This window comes from Musca domestica, unplaced genomic scaffold, assembly GCF_030504385.1.
Source record: "Musca domestica strain aabys unplaced genomic scaffold, Musca_domestica.polishedcontigs.V.1.1 31, whole genome shotgun sequence".
Taxonomy (NCBI): domain Eukaryota; kingdom Metazoa; phylum Arthropoda; class Insecta; order Diptera; family Muscidae; genus Musca; species Musca domestica.
Window position 1 is genome coordinate 9,004,838 of NW_026712309.1, and position 13,182 is coordinate 9,018,019.

Genomic DNA, 13,182 nt, shown 5'->3' on the forward strand with positions numbered 1-13,182 from the left:
GTTTTCTTCCCCCTTAGAAACAAAGATGTCAAATAAGGGCCAAAAAATGAAAAAAGTGGCCAAGACCCCGAAAATACCTTAAATCATATGATGGTAATACCAAAACGTGATAATTTTTTGCAAAGATGGTTTCTTCTTAAATTATCAACATAAGCTAAAATTAGTACGAAAAATATGGTTAAAATGTAGAATATACTTGAAATCGAGGTTATGATCCATATCATGACCTGGCAAAGCGATTAAAGGTATCTTGAATGTTTAGGTAGAATTTCTATTTTGCGTTCTTTATAGTCGGCGTTTGAATGATTGCAGTCCCAATGTATTTTGCATTTTGTGTTCTCATTTGACAATTTATTGAAAGAAGTAGGTCCACTATTTGAAATTAGCCCCATAACGCTTCTTTGGTCATTTTTGTTTGTTTAAATGTGTTCGCATCTTCCAGCTGAAGCACGATGTAGGTCCTGGAGTAGAAAGCATTTAACATCGTATTGCGCCCTCATTTCATTTTTAATATTATTCATTCAGAATTCAAACCAAAAAAAAAATGTACACTTCAATATAGAAAAAAGAAAAATAATCTTCAACTGGTTCGCTGAATTTTTTTGCGGCAAATTTTTAAAGGTCCTTACGAAGTTTGTCAGTAGAATGTACTATTATTTTGAAATTCGATTCCATTGAAAAATTGTCGAATTTCCCCGATTTTAGAATTTTCATATAAAGCGACAACGGATAAAATTGTTATTTATAGATTTTATGTATTTATTGGGTATTACGAATAAATACATAAAAGCTATAAATAACAGTTTTATCCGTTGTGGCTTTATACTACCCAAAAAAACCTACACATCATATTAGAATTCAAAAAAAAAAAAAAACACTGCAAATGTACATTCGAAAATAGTAAGTCAAAATGGAAAAAATATACAATATAAAACATTACTATTGTACATTTTAAAAGTCAAAATGAAAATGTTCAAATTTCACATTTTTACGCGATTTTTTTGGATTTTATTCCTTTTTGCCAAGAGGCAATTCCGAATTTGTCTAAATCGTTAAAATCAGACCGGCGGTCTTTATGTTATAAGAGTAGTAACTAACACAACTTTCTTTTACATATAGAGAGATAGATCTAAAAGTAGGCGCGCTCCTCAGCCCCTAAATAAGTACTTAGGGTTGGATGGAAAGCCAACAGCATCTCGTGTAATAATTCTCAAACCGATATCTTCACTATTTTGGCAAATATAAAGATTTTAGATAAATCGTAATAGTGGGCGTAAAAGGAGGCGTGGTCAATATTTTTTTCTTTAAAAACCTAACTCGTGGTATGACGAACGTTTGTACAAAAAATTATGCAAATCGGCCCAGCCGTTTCCAACTGATTCCGTTACCAACAAACAAAATTGATTGATAGAAGAAGAAGATTAAAGGCCTGCACAAGACGAATTGTATGAATTATGCTCTAATCATGCGCTATGTATTTGATAGGCAATGACAACCAACAACATCCCCAATTTTGATTCATGTGTGCCATTGTCTAAAGTTCGATCGTGGCATGGCTGGTGGCTGGCGAATATTTGCATGGTGTTCTCCATAAATTCAGGGTGTCAACGACCAGGCCAGGTGTTCGTGTAGACCAGGCTGATCGTGTATATAAAAAAAAGAAAACTTATATTTAGGAATTTGCTCAGTTCTGCTCTGCTCACGATTGAAAAAAATAACAATGACAGAAACTCTTTTCAACGCTTGAGATATTTTCAATGGTTAAATTGATTTCAATTTCTCTTAGTTTCTATAAAACGTTGACCAATCAACGTTTAAGTTTTTTATTATACACTTATTATTTAATTGTAGGTATAATAGAATTCTTGACAATGTTAAACTATATTTCAAAAAATGATAAAAAAAATTAAACATGAATAACAACTTCAGTTTAGTTCTCCTTTCAATTATATTTTTAAATTTTGCTCGTCACAGCTTTAAACTCACGAGAAATGTCATTAATTAAAATCTATTGATAACACATACATATCGAATTTTTATGAGAGCTTACAGCAAATGAATATCTGATTGCCATTTGCATTTACTTCGTGGGCGGAGTTAACGTCTGACTAATCGGAAACTGTTGCCACCACCACGACCATTCAGTGAGTTTGTTTCCATTTAAACGCATGGCACACGTAACAAACTCATAGATATTGAAGAGTGTGTCTTTGTGTATGTAGCATCAGTATCATGAGGTATTTAGCTAAAAAAATCTTAAGCTTTATGTGTATGAATAGGTACGTATGTATATTAAAGCATGCTATAGTGTGTAGCATAAATTATATGAATGTACTAACTGGTCTTTTACTGTACTAACCATAAGGTCTTTTATGCTTATATTTTTTTAACCTTATAATTCACAGATCTGGCTCATACGCGAGGGCAGTTCGGAAACTTCTTAGTCTAGCACAAAAAGCGCAGTATAAACAGAAAAAAGTTAAGTGTTTTGGAAACTTCCATCTCTTTTATGAACCCATGTTAAATTTTATTTCGATCTGGCAACTCCTTGTGTAGAAACAAGTGCTCAAAAAAGATGCATCCGCAATTTTTTTACAATGAAAAAATCAGAAATATTTGCTTTTATTAAATATTTACATAAACAAGTTAAAAAGTATCAGTCGGTTCCGACCCTCAGCCGATACTTTATTAGTTAAATATATTTTGACTTCTGTTATGATTATTCAATTTACTGACCCTCTATGGAGTAGATTCCGAAGAAATGGGCCAATATTGTCTATTTCGTATCGGACCATAATAAATATGATATAAATATTGCGACGTGCCAGGTTTGAAATATATAGACTACTTTCTTCACTCGCATAAGATATGTGCAAATTTTCAGAAAATGTTAAAATGTGCGTGAGGTATTAGATATAGTCGACCGAAATATTCCATGTTCATACCTCATCTAACACAAATGAAAATATTGGAATAGGCAATATTACAAGAAAATCGAACATTTATATTCAATTTTATGCTAAATCATACATTCCATATTCATCTCAGGTTCCTGGTTGAAAGAAATAGCAAGTTGTAAATAATTGCTGACTTGTGTCGCAAGTTATGGCAGACAAAAGTATTGAAAATTGTGCCCCTTTGTAGGAGAGGTACCAGAAGGGGTTCGCAGTTATATACCATGTTCACAACAGATATAATATTTGTGTGTGCGAAATTTGAAGAGAGTTGAATGCTTATTTCACTTTTTTTGAGCGTTTTATTTTTAAAATCTTGAACCCTATGTGGGGGAGGTACCAGATGAAATCTTGTGCTGATGTTATTATATATATTGTACCAAGTCTGAATGGAATCGGATGTAAATTTCGCGTTTTATGAGTTTCATGGATATTCAAGGATTTTCGACCCTTTGTGGGGGAGGTACCAGAAGGAGTGGGCCGATATATCCAGAACTTTGGTTAATAAAAATATTGTGATGTGTGTAATTTGAAAGCAATCGGTCCCTTACATTACATTTTATCATTCAAAATTTTGACCCTTTGTGGAGGAGGTACTTTTCCATTTTCGCACTTGACCTAGCACTGATGGAAATATTTGGATTTGCAAAGTTGGAGCAAAATCGGATCATCCTTTCTTTTTTTGTGCAATAAAATAGTTTCTTTGAAAATTTCGAAATTTTGTGGGCGAGGTACCAGAAGGAGGGTACCGATATCGCCCATGTCCGAACTCCATCTAAGTTTGACAATAATATTAAGATGTACCAAGTTTGGATCAAATCGGATATTCCCTTCAAGAGTTATCGTGCGCACCAACCAGACAGACAGACGGACGGACATCGCTAGATCGACTACAAATGAAACGGATTTGGTTCAAAGAGACCCGCTATTTCGACTAGGCACGTTTTGACCGTATCAAATGATATATACCCTTTGTAGCCATATGGCTGAGGGGAAAAAGGTTTATCGGGACAAGAATTTCATAATGATATGGTGAATGTGTTAGGTGAAAGTGCTCCTTAATATGCAACAGTAAAAAATTGGGTTGCTGAATTTAAACGTGGCCGTACAAGCATTGAGGATGAACCATGATGTCCAAAAACAGCAACAACAACAGAAATTGTAGTCAAAGAGCATGATATGGTATTAAATGATCGACGAATGAATGTAAGTGAAATTGCTAATATGATGGGCTTCTCAAATGATCGGGTCCATTAAATTTTGCATGAAGAAGTACAGATGAAAAACCTTTCTGCAAGATGGGGGCCGCATTTGTTAACAATCGATCAGAAGAGCATAAGAATGATCATTTTTCAAGCTTTTTTGGATCGTTTTAAGCGAAATAAAATGGATTTAGTCCTTTCATAACTGTTGATGAGACATAGATCCACCACTAAACTCCAGAGACAAAAGAAGAATCCAAACAATGCACTGAAGCTAGAGGAAGGCAAACACAATTCAATCGACTGGTAAGGTTATGGCAACGGTTTTTTTGGACATCAAAGGTATTTGTTGATTGACTAACTGCGAAAAGGTAAAACTATAAATTCAGAGTTCTATTGCAACCTTTTTCATCAATTTAATGTACAAATTCGAAAAAAACGTCCTGGCTTACAACACAAGACAATATATTTCATCAAGACAACGGACCAGCGCACAAGAGTGTTTTAACAATGGCTAAAATCAAGGAATTAAAGTACGAGTTGCTTGACCACCCACCTGATTTAGCTCCCGGTGACTTTTACTTGCTTCCAAATCTAAAAAAATCGTTGCTGACAAGCGTTTTACCTCAAATAAAGATGCAATTACAGTTGTAAACCACTATTTTGAAGACCTTGAGGAATACTATTTTAATCAAGGGATAGAATTGCTGGAAAAGCGTAGGACTAAGTGTATTGAAGTTTAGGAGATTATATTGAAAAGTGGGGCCATTATATATATATATATATATATATATATATATATATATATATATATATATATATATATATATTTCGAGGAGTTACAAACGGAATGACAAAGTTAATATACCCTCCATAGTATGGTGGAGGGTATAAAAATACTTTTGAAAAACTAACTATTATCTTTCAATCTAAGAAGTTTCCGAACCGCCCTCGTATGTAGCGTAATTTTTACAATAAACTAGCTGGCTCGGTCCGCATTGTCGCCTCGTACTTTTAGTCTTTAACGGTAACGATATAGTATATCCCCCATATAACGGTATCCCCGATATTTGGTATTTTGATGTTTTAGCCATATTTTCAATACCATTGGAAAAAATAGAAAATCCACACAAGGAGTTATTTGTGAGCATTTTAACCCCTGAAGAGTAATTGTCTATATAGGTCCACAATATCGTATATCCCCCCATATATCGGTACCTTCCGATATTAGATATTTTAAAGATTTTAACAGAATTTTTAATGGATTTTATTTTTTGAAAATTTTCTAATTCGTTCCAAACGGTGAAGAGTATTCAAAGTTCGGCCCGGCCGAACTTACTGCTTTTTTACTTTTTTTTTAATTTTATTGAATGAAAGCAAAAATGTCGGAAATAGCATCATATTTTAGAATAAGTTTAGATTTGTTCGAATTGGTCACCTTTGGCACGAATTATGGCCTTCAAACGGCCAATGAAACCGTCACACGCTGCAGTATTTTGGCCCATTCCCGGCATAGCGCTCGCTTGAGGTGATCGACACTTTGGTATTTTTTAGTGCCAACCTTGCTTTCCAAACACTCCAGACACAATAGTCCAACGGATTGGTATCCGGAGATTTTGGTGGCCGTTATGCGCTGGAAATTGTAACCGTTCTAGGGTGGCGCGTGCTGAGTGCGATGGTGCTGAGTCCTGTTGGAATTTCCAAGGTCTGCGGCCAAAATATTTGCGTGCCCACCCCTCAGATTATTTTCGCGATAATATTCGGCATTTATTCTGATGCCACGGTCGATTAATACGAGTGGAGGGCGAACATCGACTGTTATGGCGGCCCACACCATCACCATAGCCGGCGCTCGAATTCTGGTGGCCAACCGAAGGTGCACTTTTTCAGCTGACCTCTTTGGCAAGTAAACACGATTATTTTGTTGTTCACAAACTGCTGGACAACGAATGTTTTCTCATTGGAGAAAACCAAATTCGGCACTTCATCACTATCGGCCAAGCTGAGCAACTCATTAGCTCTTTTGAGTCTATTTTATTTCTGTTGCGGTATAAGTTCTTGCACTTTTTTAAATTTCAATGGCTTTACCCCGAGCTCATTTTTCAATATTTGCCGAATGGAATATTGCGATATGTTAAACTCACGAGCCATTTTTCGGCCACTCCGACACGGGTTTCGATCAAGTCGCATCTTTGCTTTTCGAACCATTTCTGCTGATGTTCCTGTTTTTTTTCCGTCCACTTCATTGACGTCCGGCTCGTTACCAGTATCTCGGTACGAGACACAAAAGATTTATTCAAATTTAAATGCTGGAGTGCTCTAACGGTAGCCACTTGTGGGTTGCCAGCCAAATATGAAGAAATCACACTATCACGCTTGAATTCCATCACGAATACCTTTTTTTTCTTGAAAATTCTCCCCAAAATGCTTTTGTATGCTTGTAAACAATATAATGAGTTGTCACTGGAATAATTTTAACAGCTGCTGGGCGAGTGGCTTAGAAAGAACAGCAGTCTGAAGTTGGTTGCAGTTTTTTCATCTCAACCTGTATATATAAAAGAAAGTTGTGTTAGTTACTAGCTTATAACTCAAGAACCGCTGGTCTGATTTTAACAATTCGTTATTATATCTTGGCAGAAAAGGATAAAATACAAAAAAATCGTGTAAAAGTGTCAAATTTAATTTTTTTAATTTCTACCTTTGAAATGAACAATAGCAATGTTTTATTTTGCATGATTTTTTCCGTTTTGACTTACTATTTTCGAATGTACATTTTCAGTTTGTTTTTTGCTTTTTTTTTTTAATGTTAATATGATGTGTAGTCGTTTTGGGGAGTATAGAGCGACAACGTACAAATCTCTGTTTTATAGATTTTATGCATTTATTGGGTAAGTGGACCTATACGAATAATAGTTGATAAGCAATGAACAAATAAAAAATCAATATTTTACCATATACGAACTTTTTCTTTCTAACTTTATTTAATTGACTCGATTTCTTGAGCACTGAAATTGGAGGCGGGTTACATTAAAGTGTGTTACCGAGTTGTGTGTTGGCGAAACTGAATTGATGATATCGAAATTATTTAATGCCGTCACACCAAAGTTAAAGAATAATTATTTCTCAAAATCGCTAAAAAATCATTGCAAAAATTCTAAAATTGGAAAAAATCAAGACCAATTTTTCAATGGAATCGAATTTAAAAATAATAGTACATTCTATTGGCAAACTTTGTAAGACCCTTTAAAAGTTTGCTGTAAGAAATCTGCGAACAAGTTTTTTTCTTTTTATACCCTTCACCATAGTATGGAGGGTATATTAAGTTTGTCATTCCGTTTGTAACACCTCGAAATATACACTTTGAAAATAGGCTATGTAGGTCCACGTTTTTGTATAGCTCCCATATAACGCTACCCCCGATATTCGGTATTTGGATGATTTTAGCGACATTATTTACAGAAATTGTTTCAAATTTGGTATTTGAAGTTCGCAGGGGATACTACAGCATATGACAGGAGATTGTCTGTGCAGGTTCACGTCTTTGTATAGCTCCCATATAACAGTACCCCTCGATATTCGGTATTTTGATGATTTTAGAGCCATTATTTACCGGAATTGTTTTAAATTTGGTATTTGAAGTTCGCAATGGATTCCACAGCCTAAGACAGAAAATGAGCCATGTAGGTCTACGTCTTCGTGTAGCCCCCATATAACTGATGATTTTAGCGACATTATTTACCCGAATTATTTCAAATTTTGTATTTGAAGTTCGTAATGGATAGTACAGCCTATGCCAGAAAATTGTCTGTGCAGGTCCACGTATTGTACCTCCCTATATTCGGTATTTTATTTATTTTAGCTACATTATAAACAGTTTGTTTTTTTTTTTTTTCAAGTTAAGAATATGAATATTATAATAGCTTATGACAGAAGTTGCCTATACAGGTCCACGTCGTCGTATAGCAGCTATGGGCAGCCTCGGACGAAAAAGTATAAACAAACAAACACGAACTCGCAATGAGAATAAGAATCAGTCGTCGATGAGACACCGACGAATAAAGACCTATGTGGCTGCACGCATTGCTACCGTTGATGCACTTAGCGAAACAATAGTTTCATTTGCATTATTTTATTTCAGCTTAACTACATACCAGAATGCTACAATCAAATTTGATGGTTAAAAAAGTTTTTGATAATATTCAATGCATTTTATGTGGCAAAATAAAAAATATGACGTTTTGAGACGTCATTTTAACAATTTTTTAAATGTTGATATTAATATTTTTATTAAGTGTTCCCTGCTTCAGAAGCTTTAAATCTCCATTTTTTTAACTACTTTTGTATCGATTATTTTTAAATTAATCGGTGAATTGTTTTTTTTACATTTAATTTAATTTTTTATTTATATTTTAGTTGAATTAAAATTAAATTTATATATTTGTATTCATACAAAACATTTCCCCCTATAATATGCTAGTACACTATAATTTGAGTGGACGCTCACTCTCTCGCACCAATACACATTCATTTTTTGTTTTGAGCATCTCCCAGCAAGCAAAATCTATCCCCCAAATCACTTAGAAGTCACGCCTAAGCGATTGAAATCATCGCGTCTGATATCGCTTTCTCACCCCGGAAGGATCATCCTTCGGGAAGAGATGAACCACGCCCGCGATAGTTTTCTAAAAATCGTGTAAGTCACTTCCTCGATAGTTATTGGAAGTGAAAAAACAAAAAACAAAAAAAAATTTACTCCAGACTTAAGCATTTATTATTTTTTTATTGTTATTGTTACGTTTTCCAATGTTAATTAACATAGAACTCTTACTTATTAGATGAAACATTCAAACATTTTTTTTTTTTTCGTTTTAAAAATGTGATGTCTGGATTGGGAATCGAACCGAGGTGTTTAGAGAGCAAAGCTGGCATGCTTACCACTGCGCCACAGTGTCTTATATTCCTCAGATAGAATAAAGTCTTATTTATGTTCAATTCGTGAATGATTGTAAACTATCACTGTTTTATCCGATGGCAGTCACTACATAGTGTCTGCACACGAGAAACCTTCTTTTAACTTTCTTGCGCCACTACGTAGTAACTACGTGACGATAGAAAGTAGACAACAGTAGATTTGTTATTGTAAATGTACATACTATCGCATTTATTACGATTAGAAGCGTCGCAGAAGTGGCATCTTAAAATGGAAGTGAGTCACTCACTTCCAAATGCTTGCTGGGCTCTGTCGTATAGACTAAAGGGCTACAAATGTGACAATTTTCTCTATTTATGTCATGGAGAGAAAACGCTCGTCATGTTGTGCCCTGTTTGATCAAACGCATAACAGTACGTGACATCCAACCAAATGCTCGATGTTTCGTCATGTCGGTCACACTCAAACCCATCGTCATAACATGAATAGTGTGTCATACAAAAATGTTCTATCAAAAAAACAACAACAATTATGAAACAACTGCCAACGAAAAAGACACACGCGTGATGAAGGCAAAGCGCAATCGCTACCTGCTTTTCCGATATGTGAAAGAATAATTTTTTTGTAATAATTTCTTGGCGAATACTAAAATATTAAAGGCACTTCTAATTGGTCCACACAAAATTTTCACATTTCGTGGTTATTGACGAAACAATCTAAAATGTTAATCCTTATAAAAAACAATAATCTCCTGAAAAAATTTCTTATTTTGATTATAATTTCGTAAATGTTTGCCTCCGGTAGTGATGTGTAAATGAGAATGAGTGCTACTGTAATTCACGTAACAACACTATATACCTCCATTGTTCAATTCTGTGCATGTTCTGTTATTGAATGATAGTCAAATCTCTGCCCACAAACTTTAATTTTAAAAGAACACTTTATGTAGATAGAAAATAGGCAAACAATATTTACCTCTTTTTTATGACCAACATTTTATGATAATCACCAATAAATTGGGATTGTTCAGTAAATATTTCATTTTTTCTATTCATTTGTTGATGTCTATGCACATTTTGTTATTGAACTCAATTTTATATTTACGCGGTGTTTGTTACTTCAAAATTACAGCGCACACAAAAACACATCCTCACCGTCGAAAGTAACACACACACTCTCTCAATTTAAGCACACGTACACAAATGGCACACAATTTGACGATGACACGGTTCGATGTCATCGTTGACACCCTGCATTTATGGAGAACACCATGCAAATATTCGAGTCAGCCATGCCACGATCGAACCTTAGACAATGGCACACATGAATCAAAATTGGGGATGTTGTTGGTTGTCATTGCCTATCAAATACATAGCGCATGATTAGAGCATAATTCATACAATTCGTCTTGTGCAGGCCTTTAGTATAGACCCTAATATACACTTGTGGCCAAAACTAAAGCAACTGAAATTACAAGGAGAATTAATGCCCTGTAACTTTTTCAACAATTAAGAAAATGAGAAAGTTTTTCTTGTTTTAAATTAGGTACTTTATTCACTTTTTCAAAACCTAAAACATAAAACCAAAATTAATTTTTATATAAAAAATAATGTTTGGTAAAGTCAGTTAACCCGATTTTGGCTTGGACAAAACAAAAGCAACTCTGTTGTACATTCATATAACCGCTGCAATTTCAGTTGTTTTTACTGTGATATTTATCGCTTTTTGCTTCCTTCGATAATTTCGCTTGTCTAAATCCTTTTTGAGAAGTTTTTTTACAATAGTATGTGTTTTTCTTTTCGTTTTTTAAGTACTGCCCAAAAAATTTTAAAAATGGCTAGAAGCAAATACAGTAACTGAATTAAACAGCAAATTAACAGTGACTATCAAAACAACATATCACAGAAAATAATTTCCGAGAAATATTTCATAAATATTTCTGTGATTTCATAATTATATCTGTATACTAAGTCGGTTTTTTGAAACTGGATCAGTAGTAACAGTCTACAACGGATGAAGGCCGTGAAAAACTTCAGCCCGTACTAATCCACAAATTGTGAGAGAAATAAAAAACAACTATTTAAGAGTTCAACTGGATTGGTGACAGAGCAATCATTGGATATAAGCTGGAGATCAGTGCGTAGACGAGTAGTGGCAGCTGGTCTGCATGCCCGTAAGACATCAAAAAACCATTTATATCTGAAAAAATCAAAAAGGCTTTCGGAAACGATAATATTAAGTGGAATCAAGCTCAATGGAAAAAACATTATTTCTGGGATGAGTCTACGTTCAATATTAAAGGCTCAGACGTGAAAAATTTTACGGTGAGAAGACCAAAAAATGAAGGACTCAAGCCGCAGTGTTGCAAAGGTACAGTGAAGCATGAGGGAAGGTCAAAAATGGCGTGGCGCTGTTTTTCTTTCTATGGACTTGGGCCTATCCATAAAATAAAGGAAGTTGTGAATCGGTTTGTTTACAAAGATGTGTTGGACATCACGTTGTTGCCTTACGCTGAGTAAAATATTCGGCTGATTTGGGTGTTTCAGCATGACAATGATCCCAAACTTGTATCAAAACTTGTCAAGTATTGGTTGCGGGAGTCAAGAATTGATGTTTTGTTATGGCCGGCACAATCACCTGACCTAAACTCCATAGAAAGCCTCCGAGAAAGCCTATCGTAGATAGGAAGATCAAGCGAGATTCGGAAATAAGTAAGCACAACATTTTCTAAAAAATTCGGGGTGCCTGGGAAAGCACACCCAAGGATCAAATTGAGCGTGTTATAGATTCAATGACTCGTAGGTGTGCAGCTGCTATCAAAAATAATGGTTATGCTATCGACTACTAGCCAAAATTTAATTATTTTAAAATAAAAGATCAAAAGTTGCTTTAGTTTTGACCAAGCAAAAATTGGGTCATTTTAGTTTTCCACATATTATTTTTCGTTCAAAATTATTTTTGTATTTTTATTTTTAGTTTCTTAAAAGTGAATTATACCCCTCATAAAAAACTGGAAAAATAATTACGATTTGTTTATTTTTGTAAAAGTTACAGTACATTTATTGTGTTTGCGATTTAAGTTGCTTTAGTTTTGGCCACCAGTGTATGTCTACATTCGGTATTTTTAAGATTTTAACAGAATTTTTAATGGATTTTATTTTTTGAAAATTGCCAAATTTGTATCAAATGGTGGAGGGTATTCAACTTTTTTACTTGTTTCTTCTTTGTTTGTGAACAAAATATAGATTTATTTTCACCATATAAAATAATGTTGTGTTAGTTATTTCAACTCCAGGACCCACATCATGCTTCAGCGAACAAACCGTTGTGGGGCTCATTTCACATTACAATAATTTTTTTTGCCACATTTCCAGCTCCGGTGGCGAAACATTGCATGTATGGGTCCATGATTTGGTATAGCCCCCATATAACGGTACCTCCCGATATTCGGTTTTTGCCACATTTCTTCTAATGTTTCTTTTACCCTAAGGTGGAGGGTATTAAAAGTTTGGCCCGGCCGAACTTAATGTTTTTAACTTGTTTTGTGTATTTTATCCTTTTTGCCAAGATATAATAACGAATTGTTAAAATCAGACCAGCGGTTCTTGAGTTATAAACTAGTAACTAACACAACTTTCTTTTTTATATACAGGTTGAGATGAAAAAACTGCAACCAATTTCAGACTGCTGTTCTTTCTAAGCCACTCGCCCAGCAGCTGTTAAAATTATTCCAGTGACAACTCATTATATTGTTTACAAGCATACAAAAGCATTTTAGGGAGAATTTTCAAGAAAAAAAAGGTATTCGTGATGGAATTCAAGCGTGATAGTGTGATTTCTTCATATTTGGCTGGAAACCCACAAGTGGCTACCGTTAGAGCACTCCAGCATTTAAATTTGAATAAATCTTTTGTGTCTCGTACCGAGATACTGGTAACGAGCCGGACGTCAATGAAGTGGAGGAAAAAAAACAGGAACATCAGTAGAAATGGTTCGAAAAGCAAAGATGCGACTTGATCGAAACCCGCGTCGGAGTGGCCGAAAAATGGCTCGTGAGTTTAACATATCGCAATATTCCATTCGGCAAATATTGAAA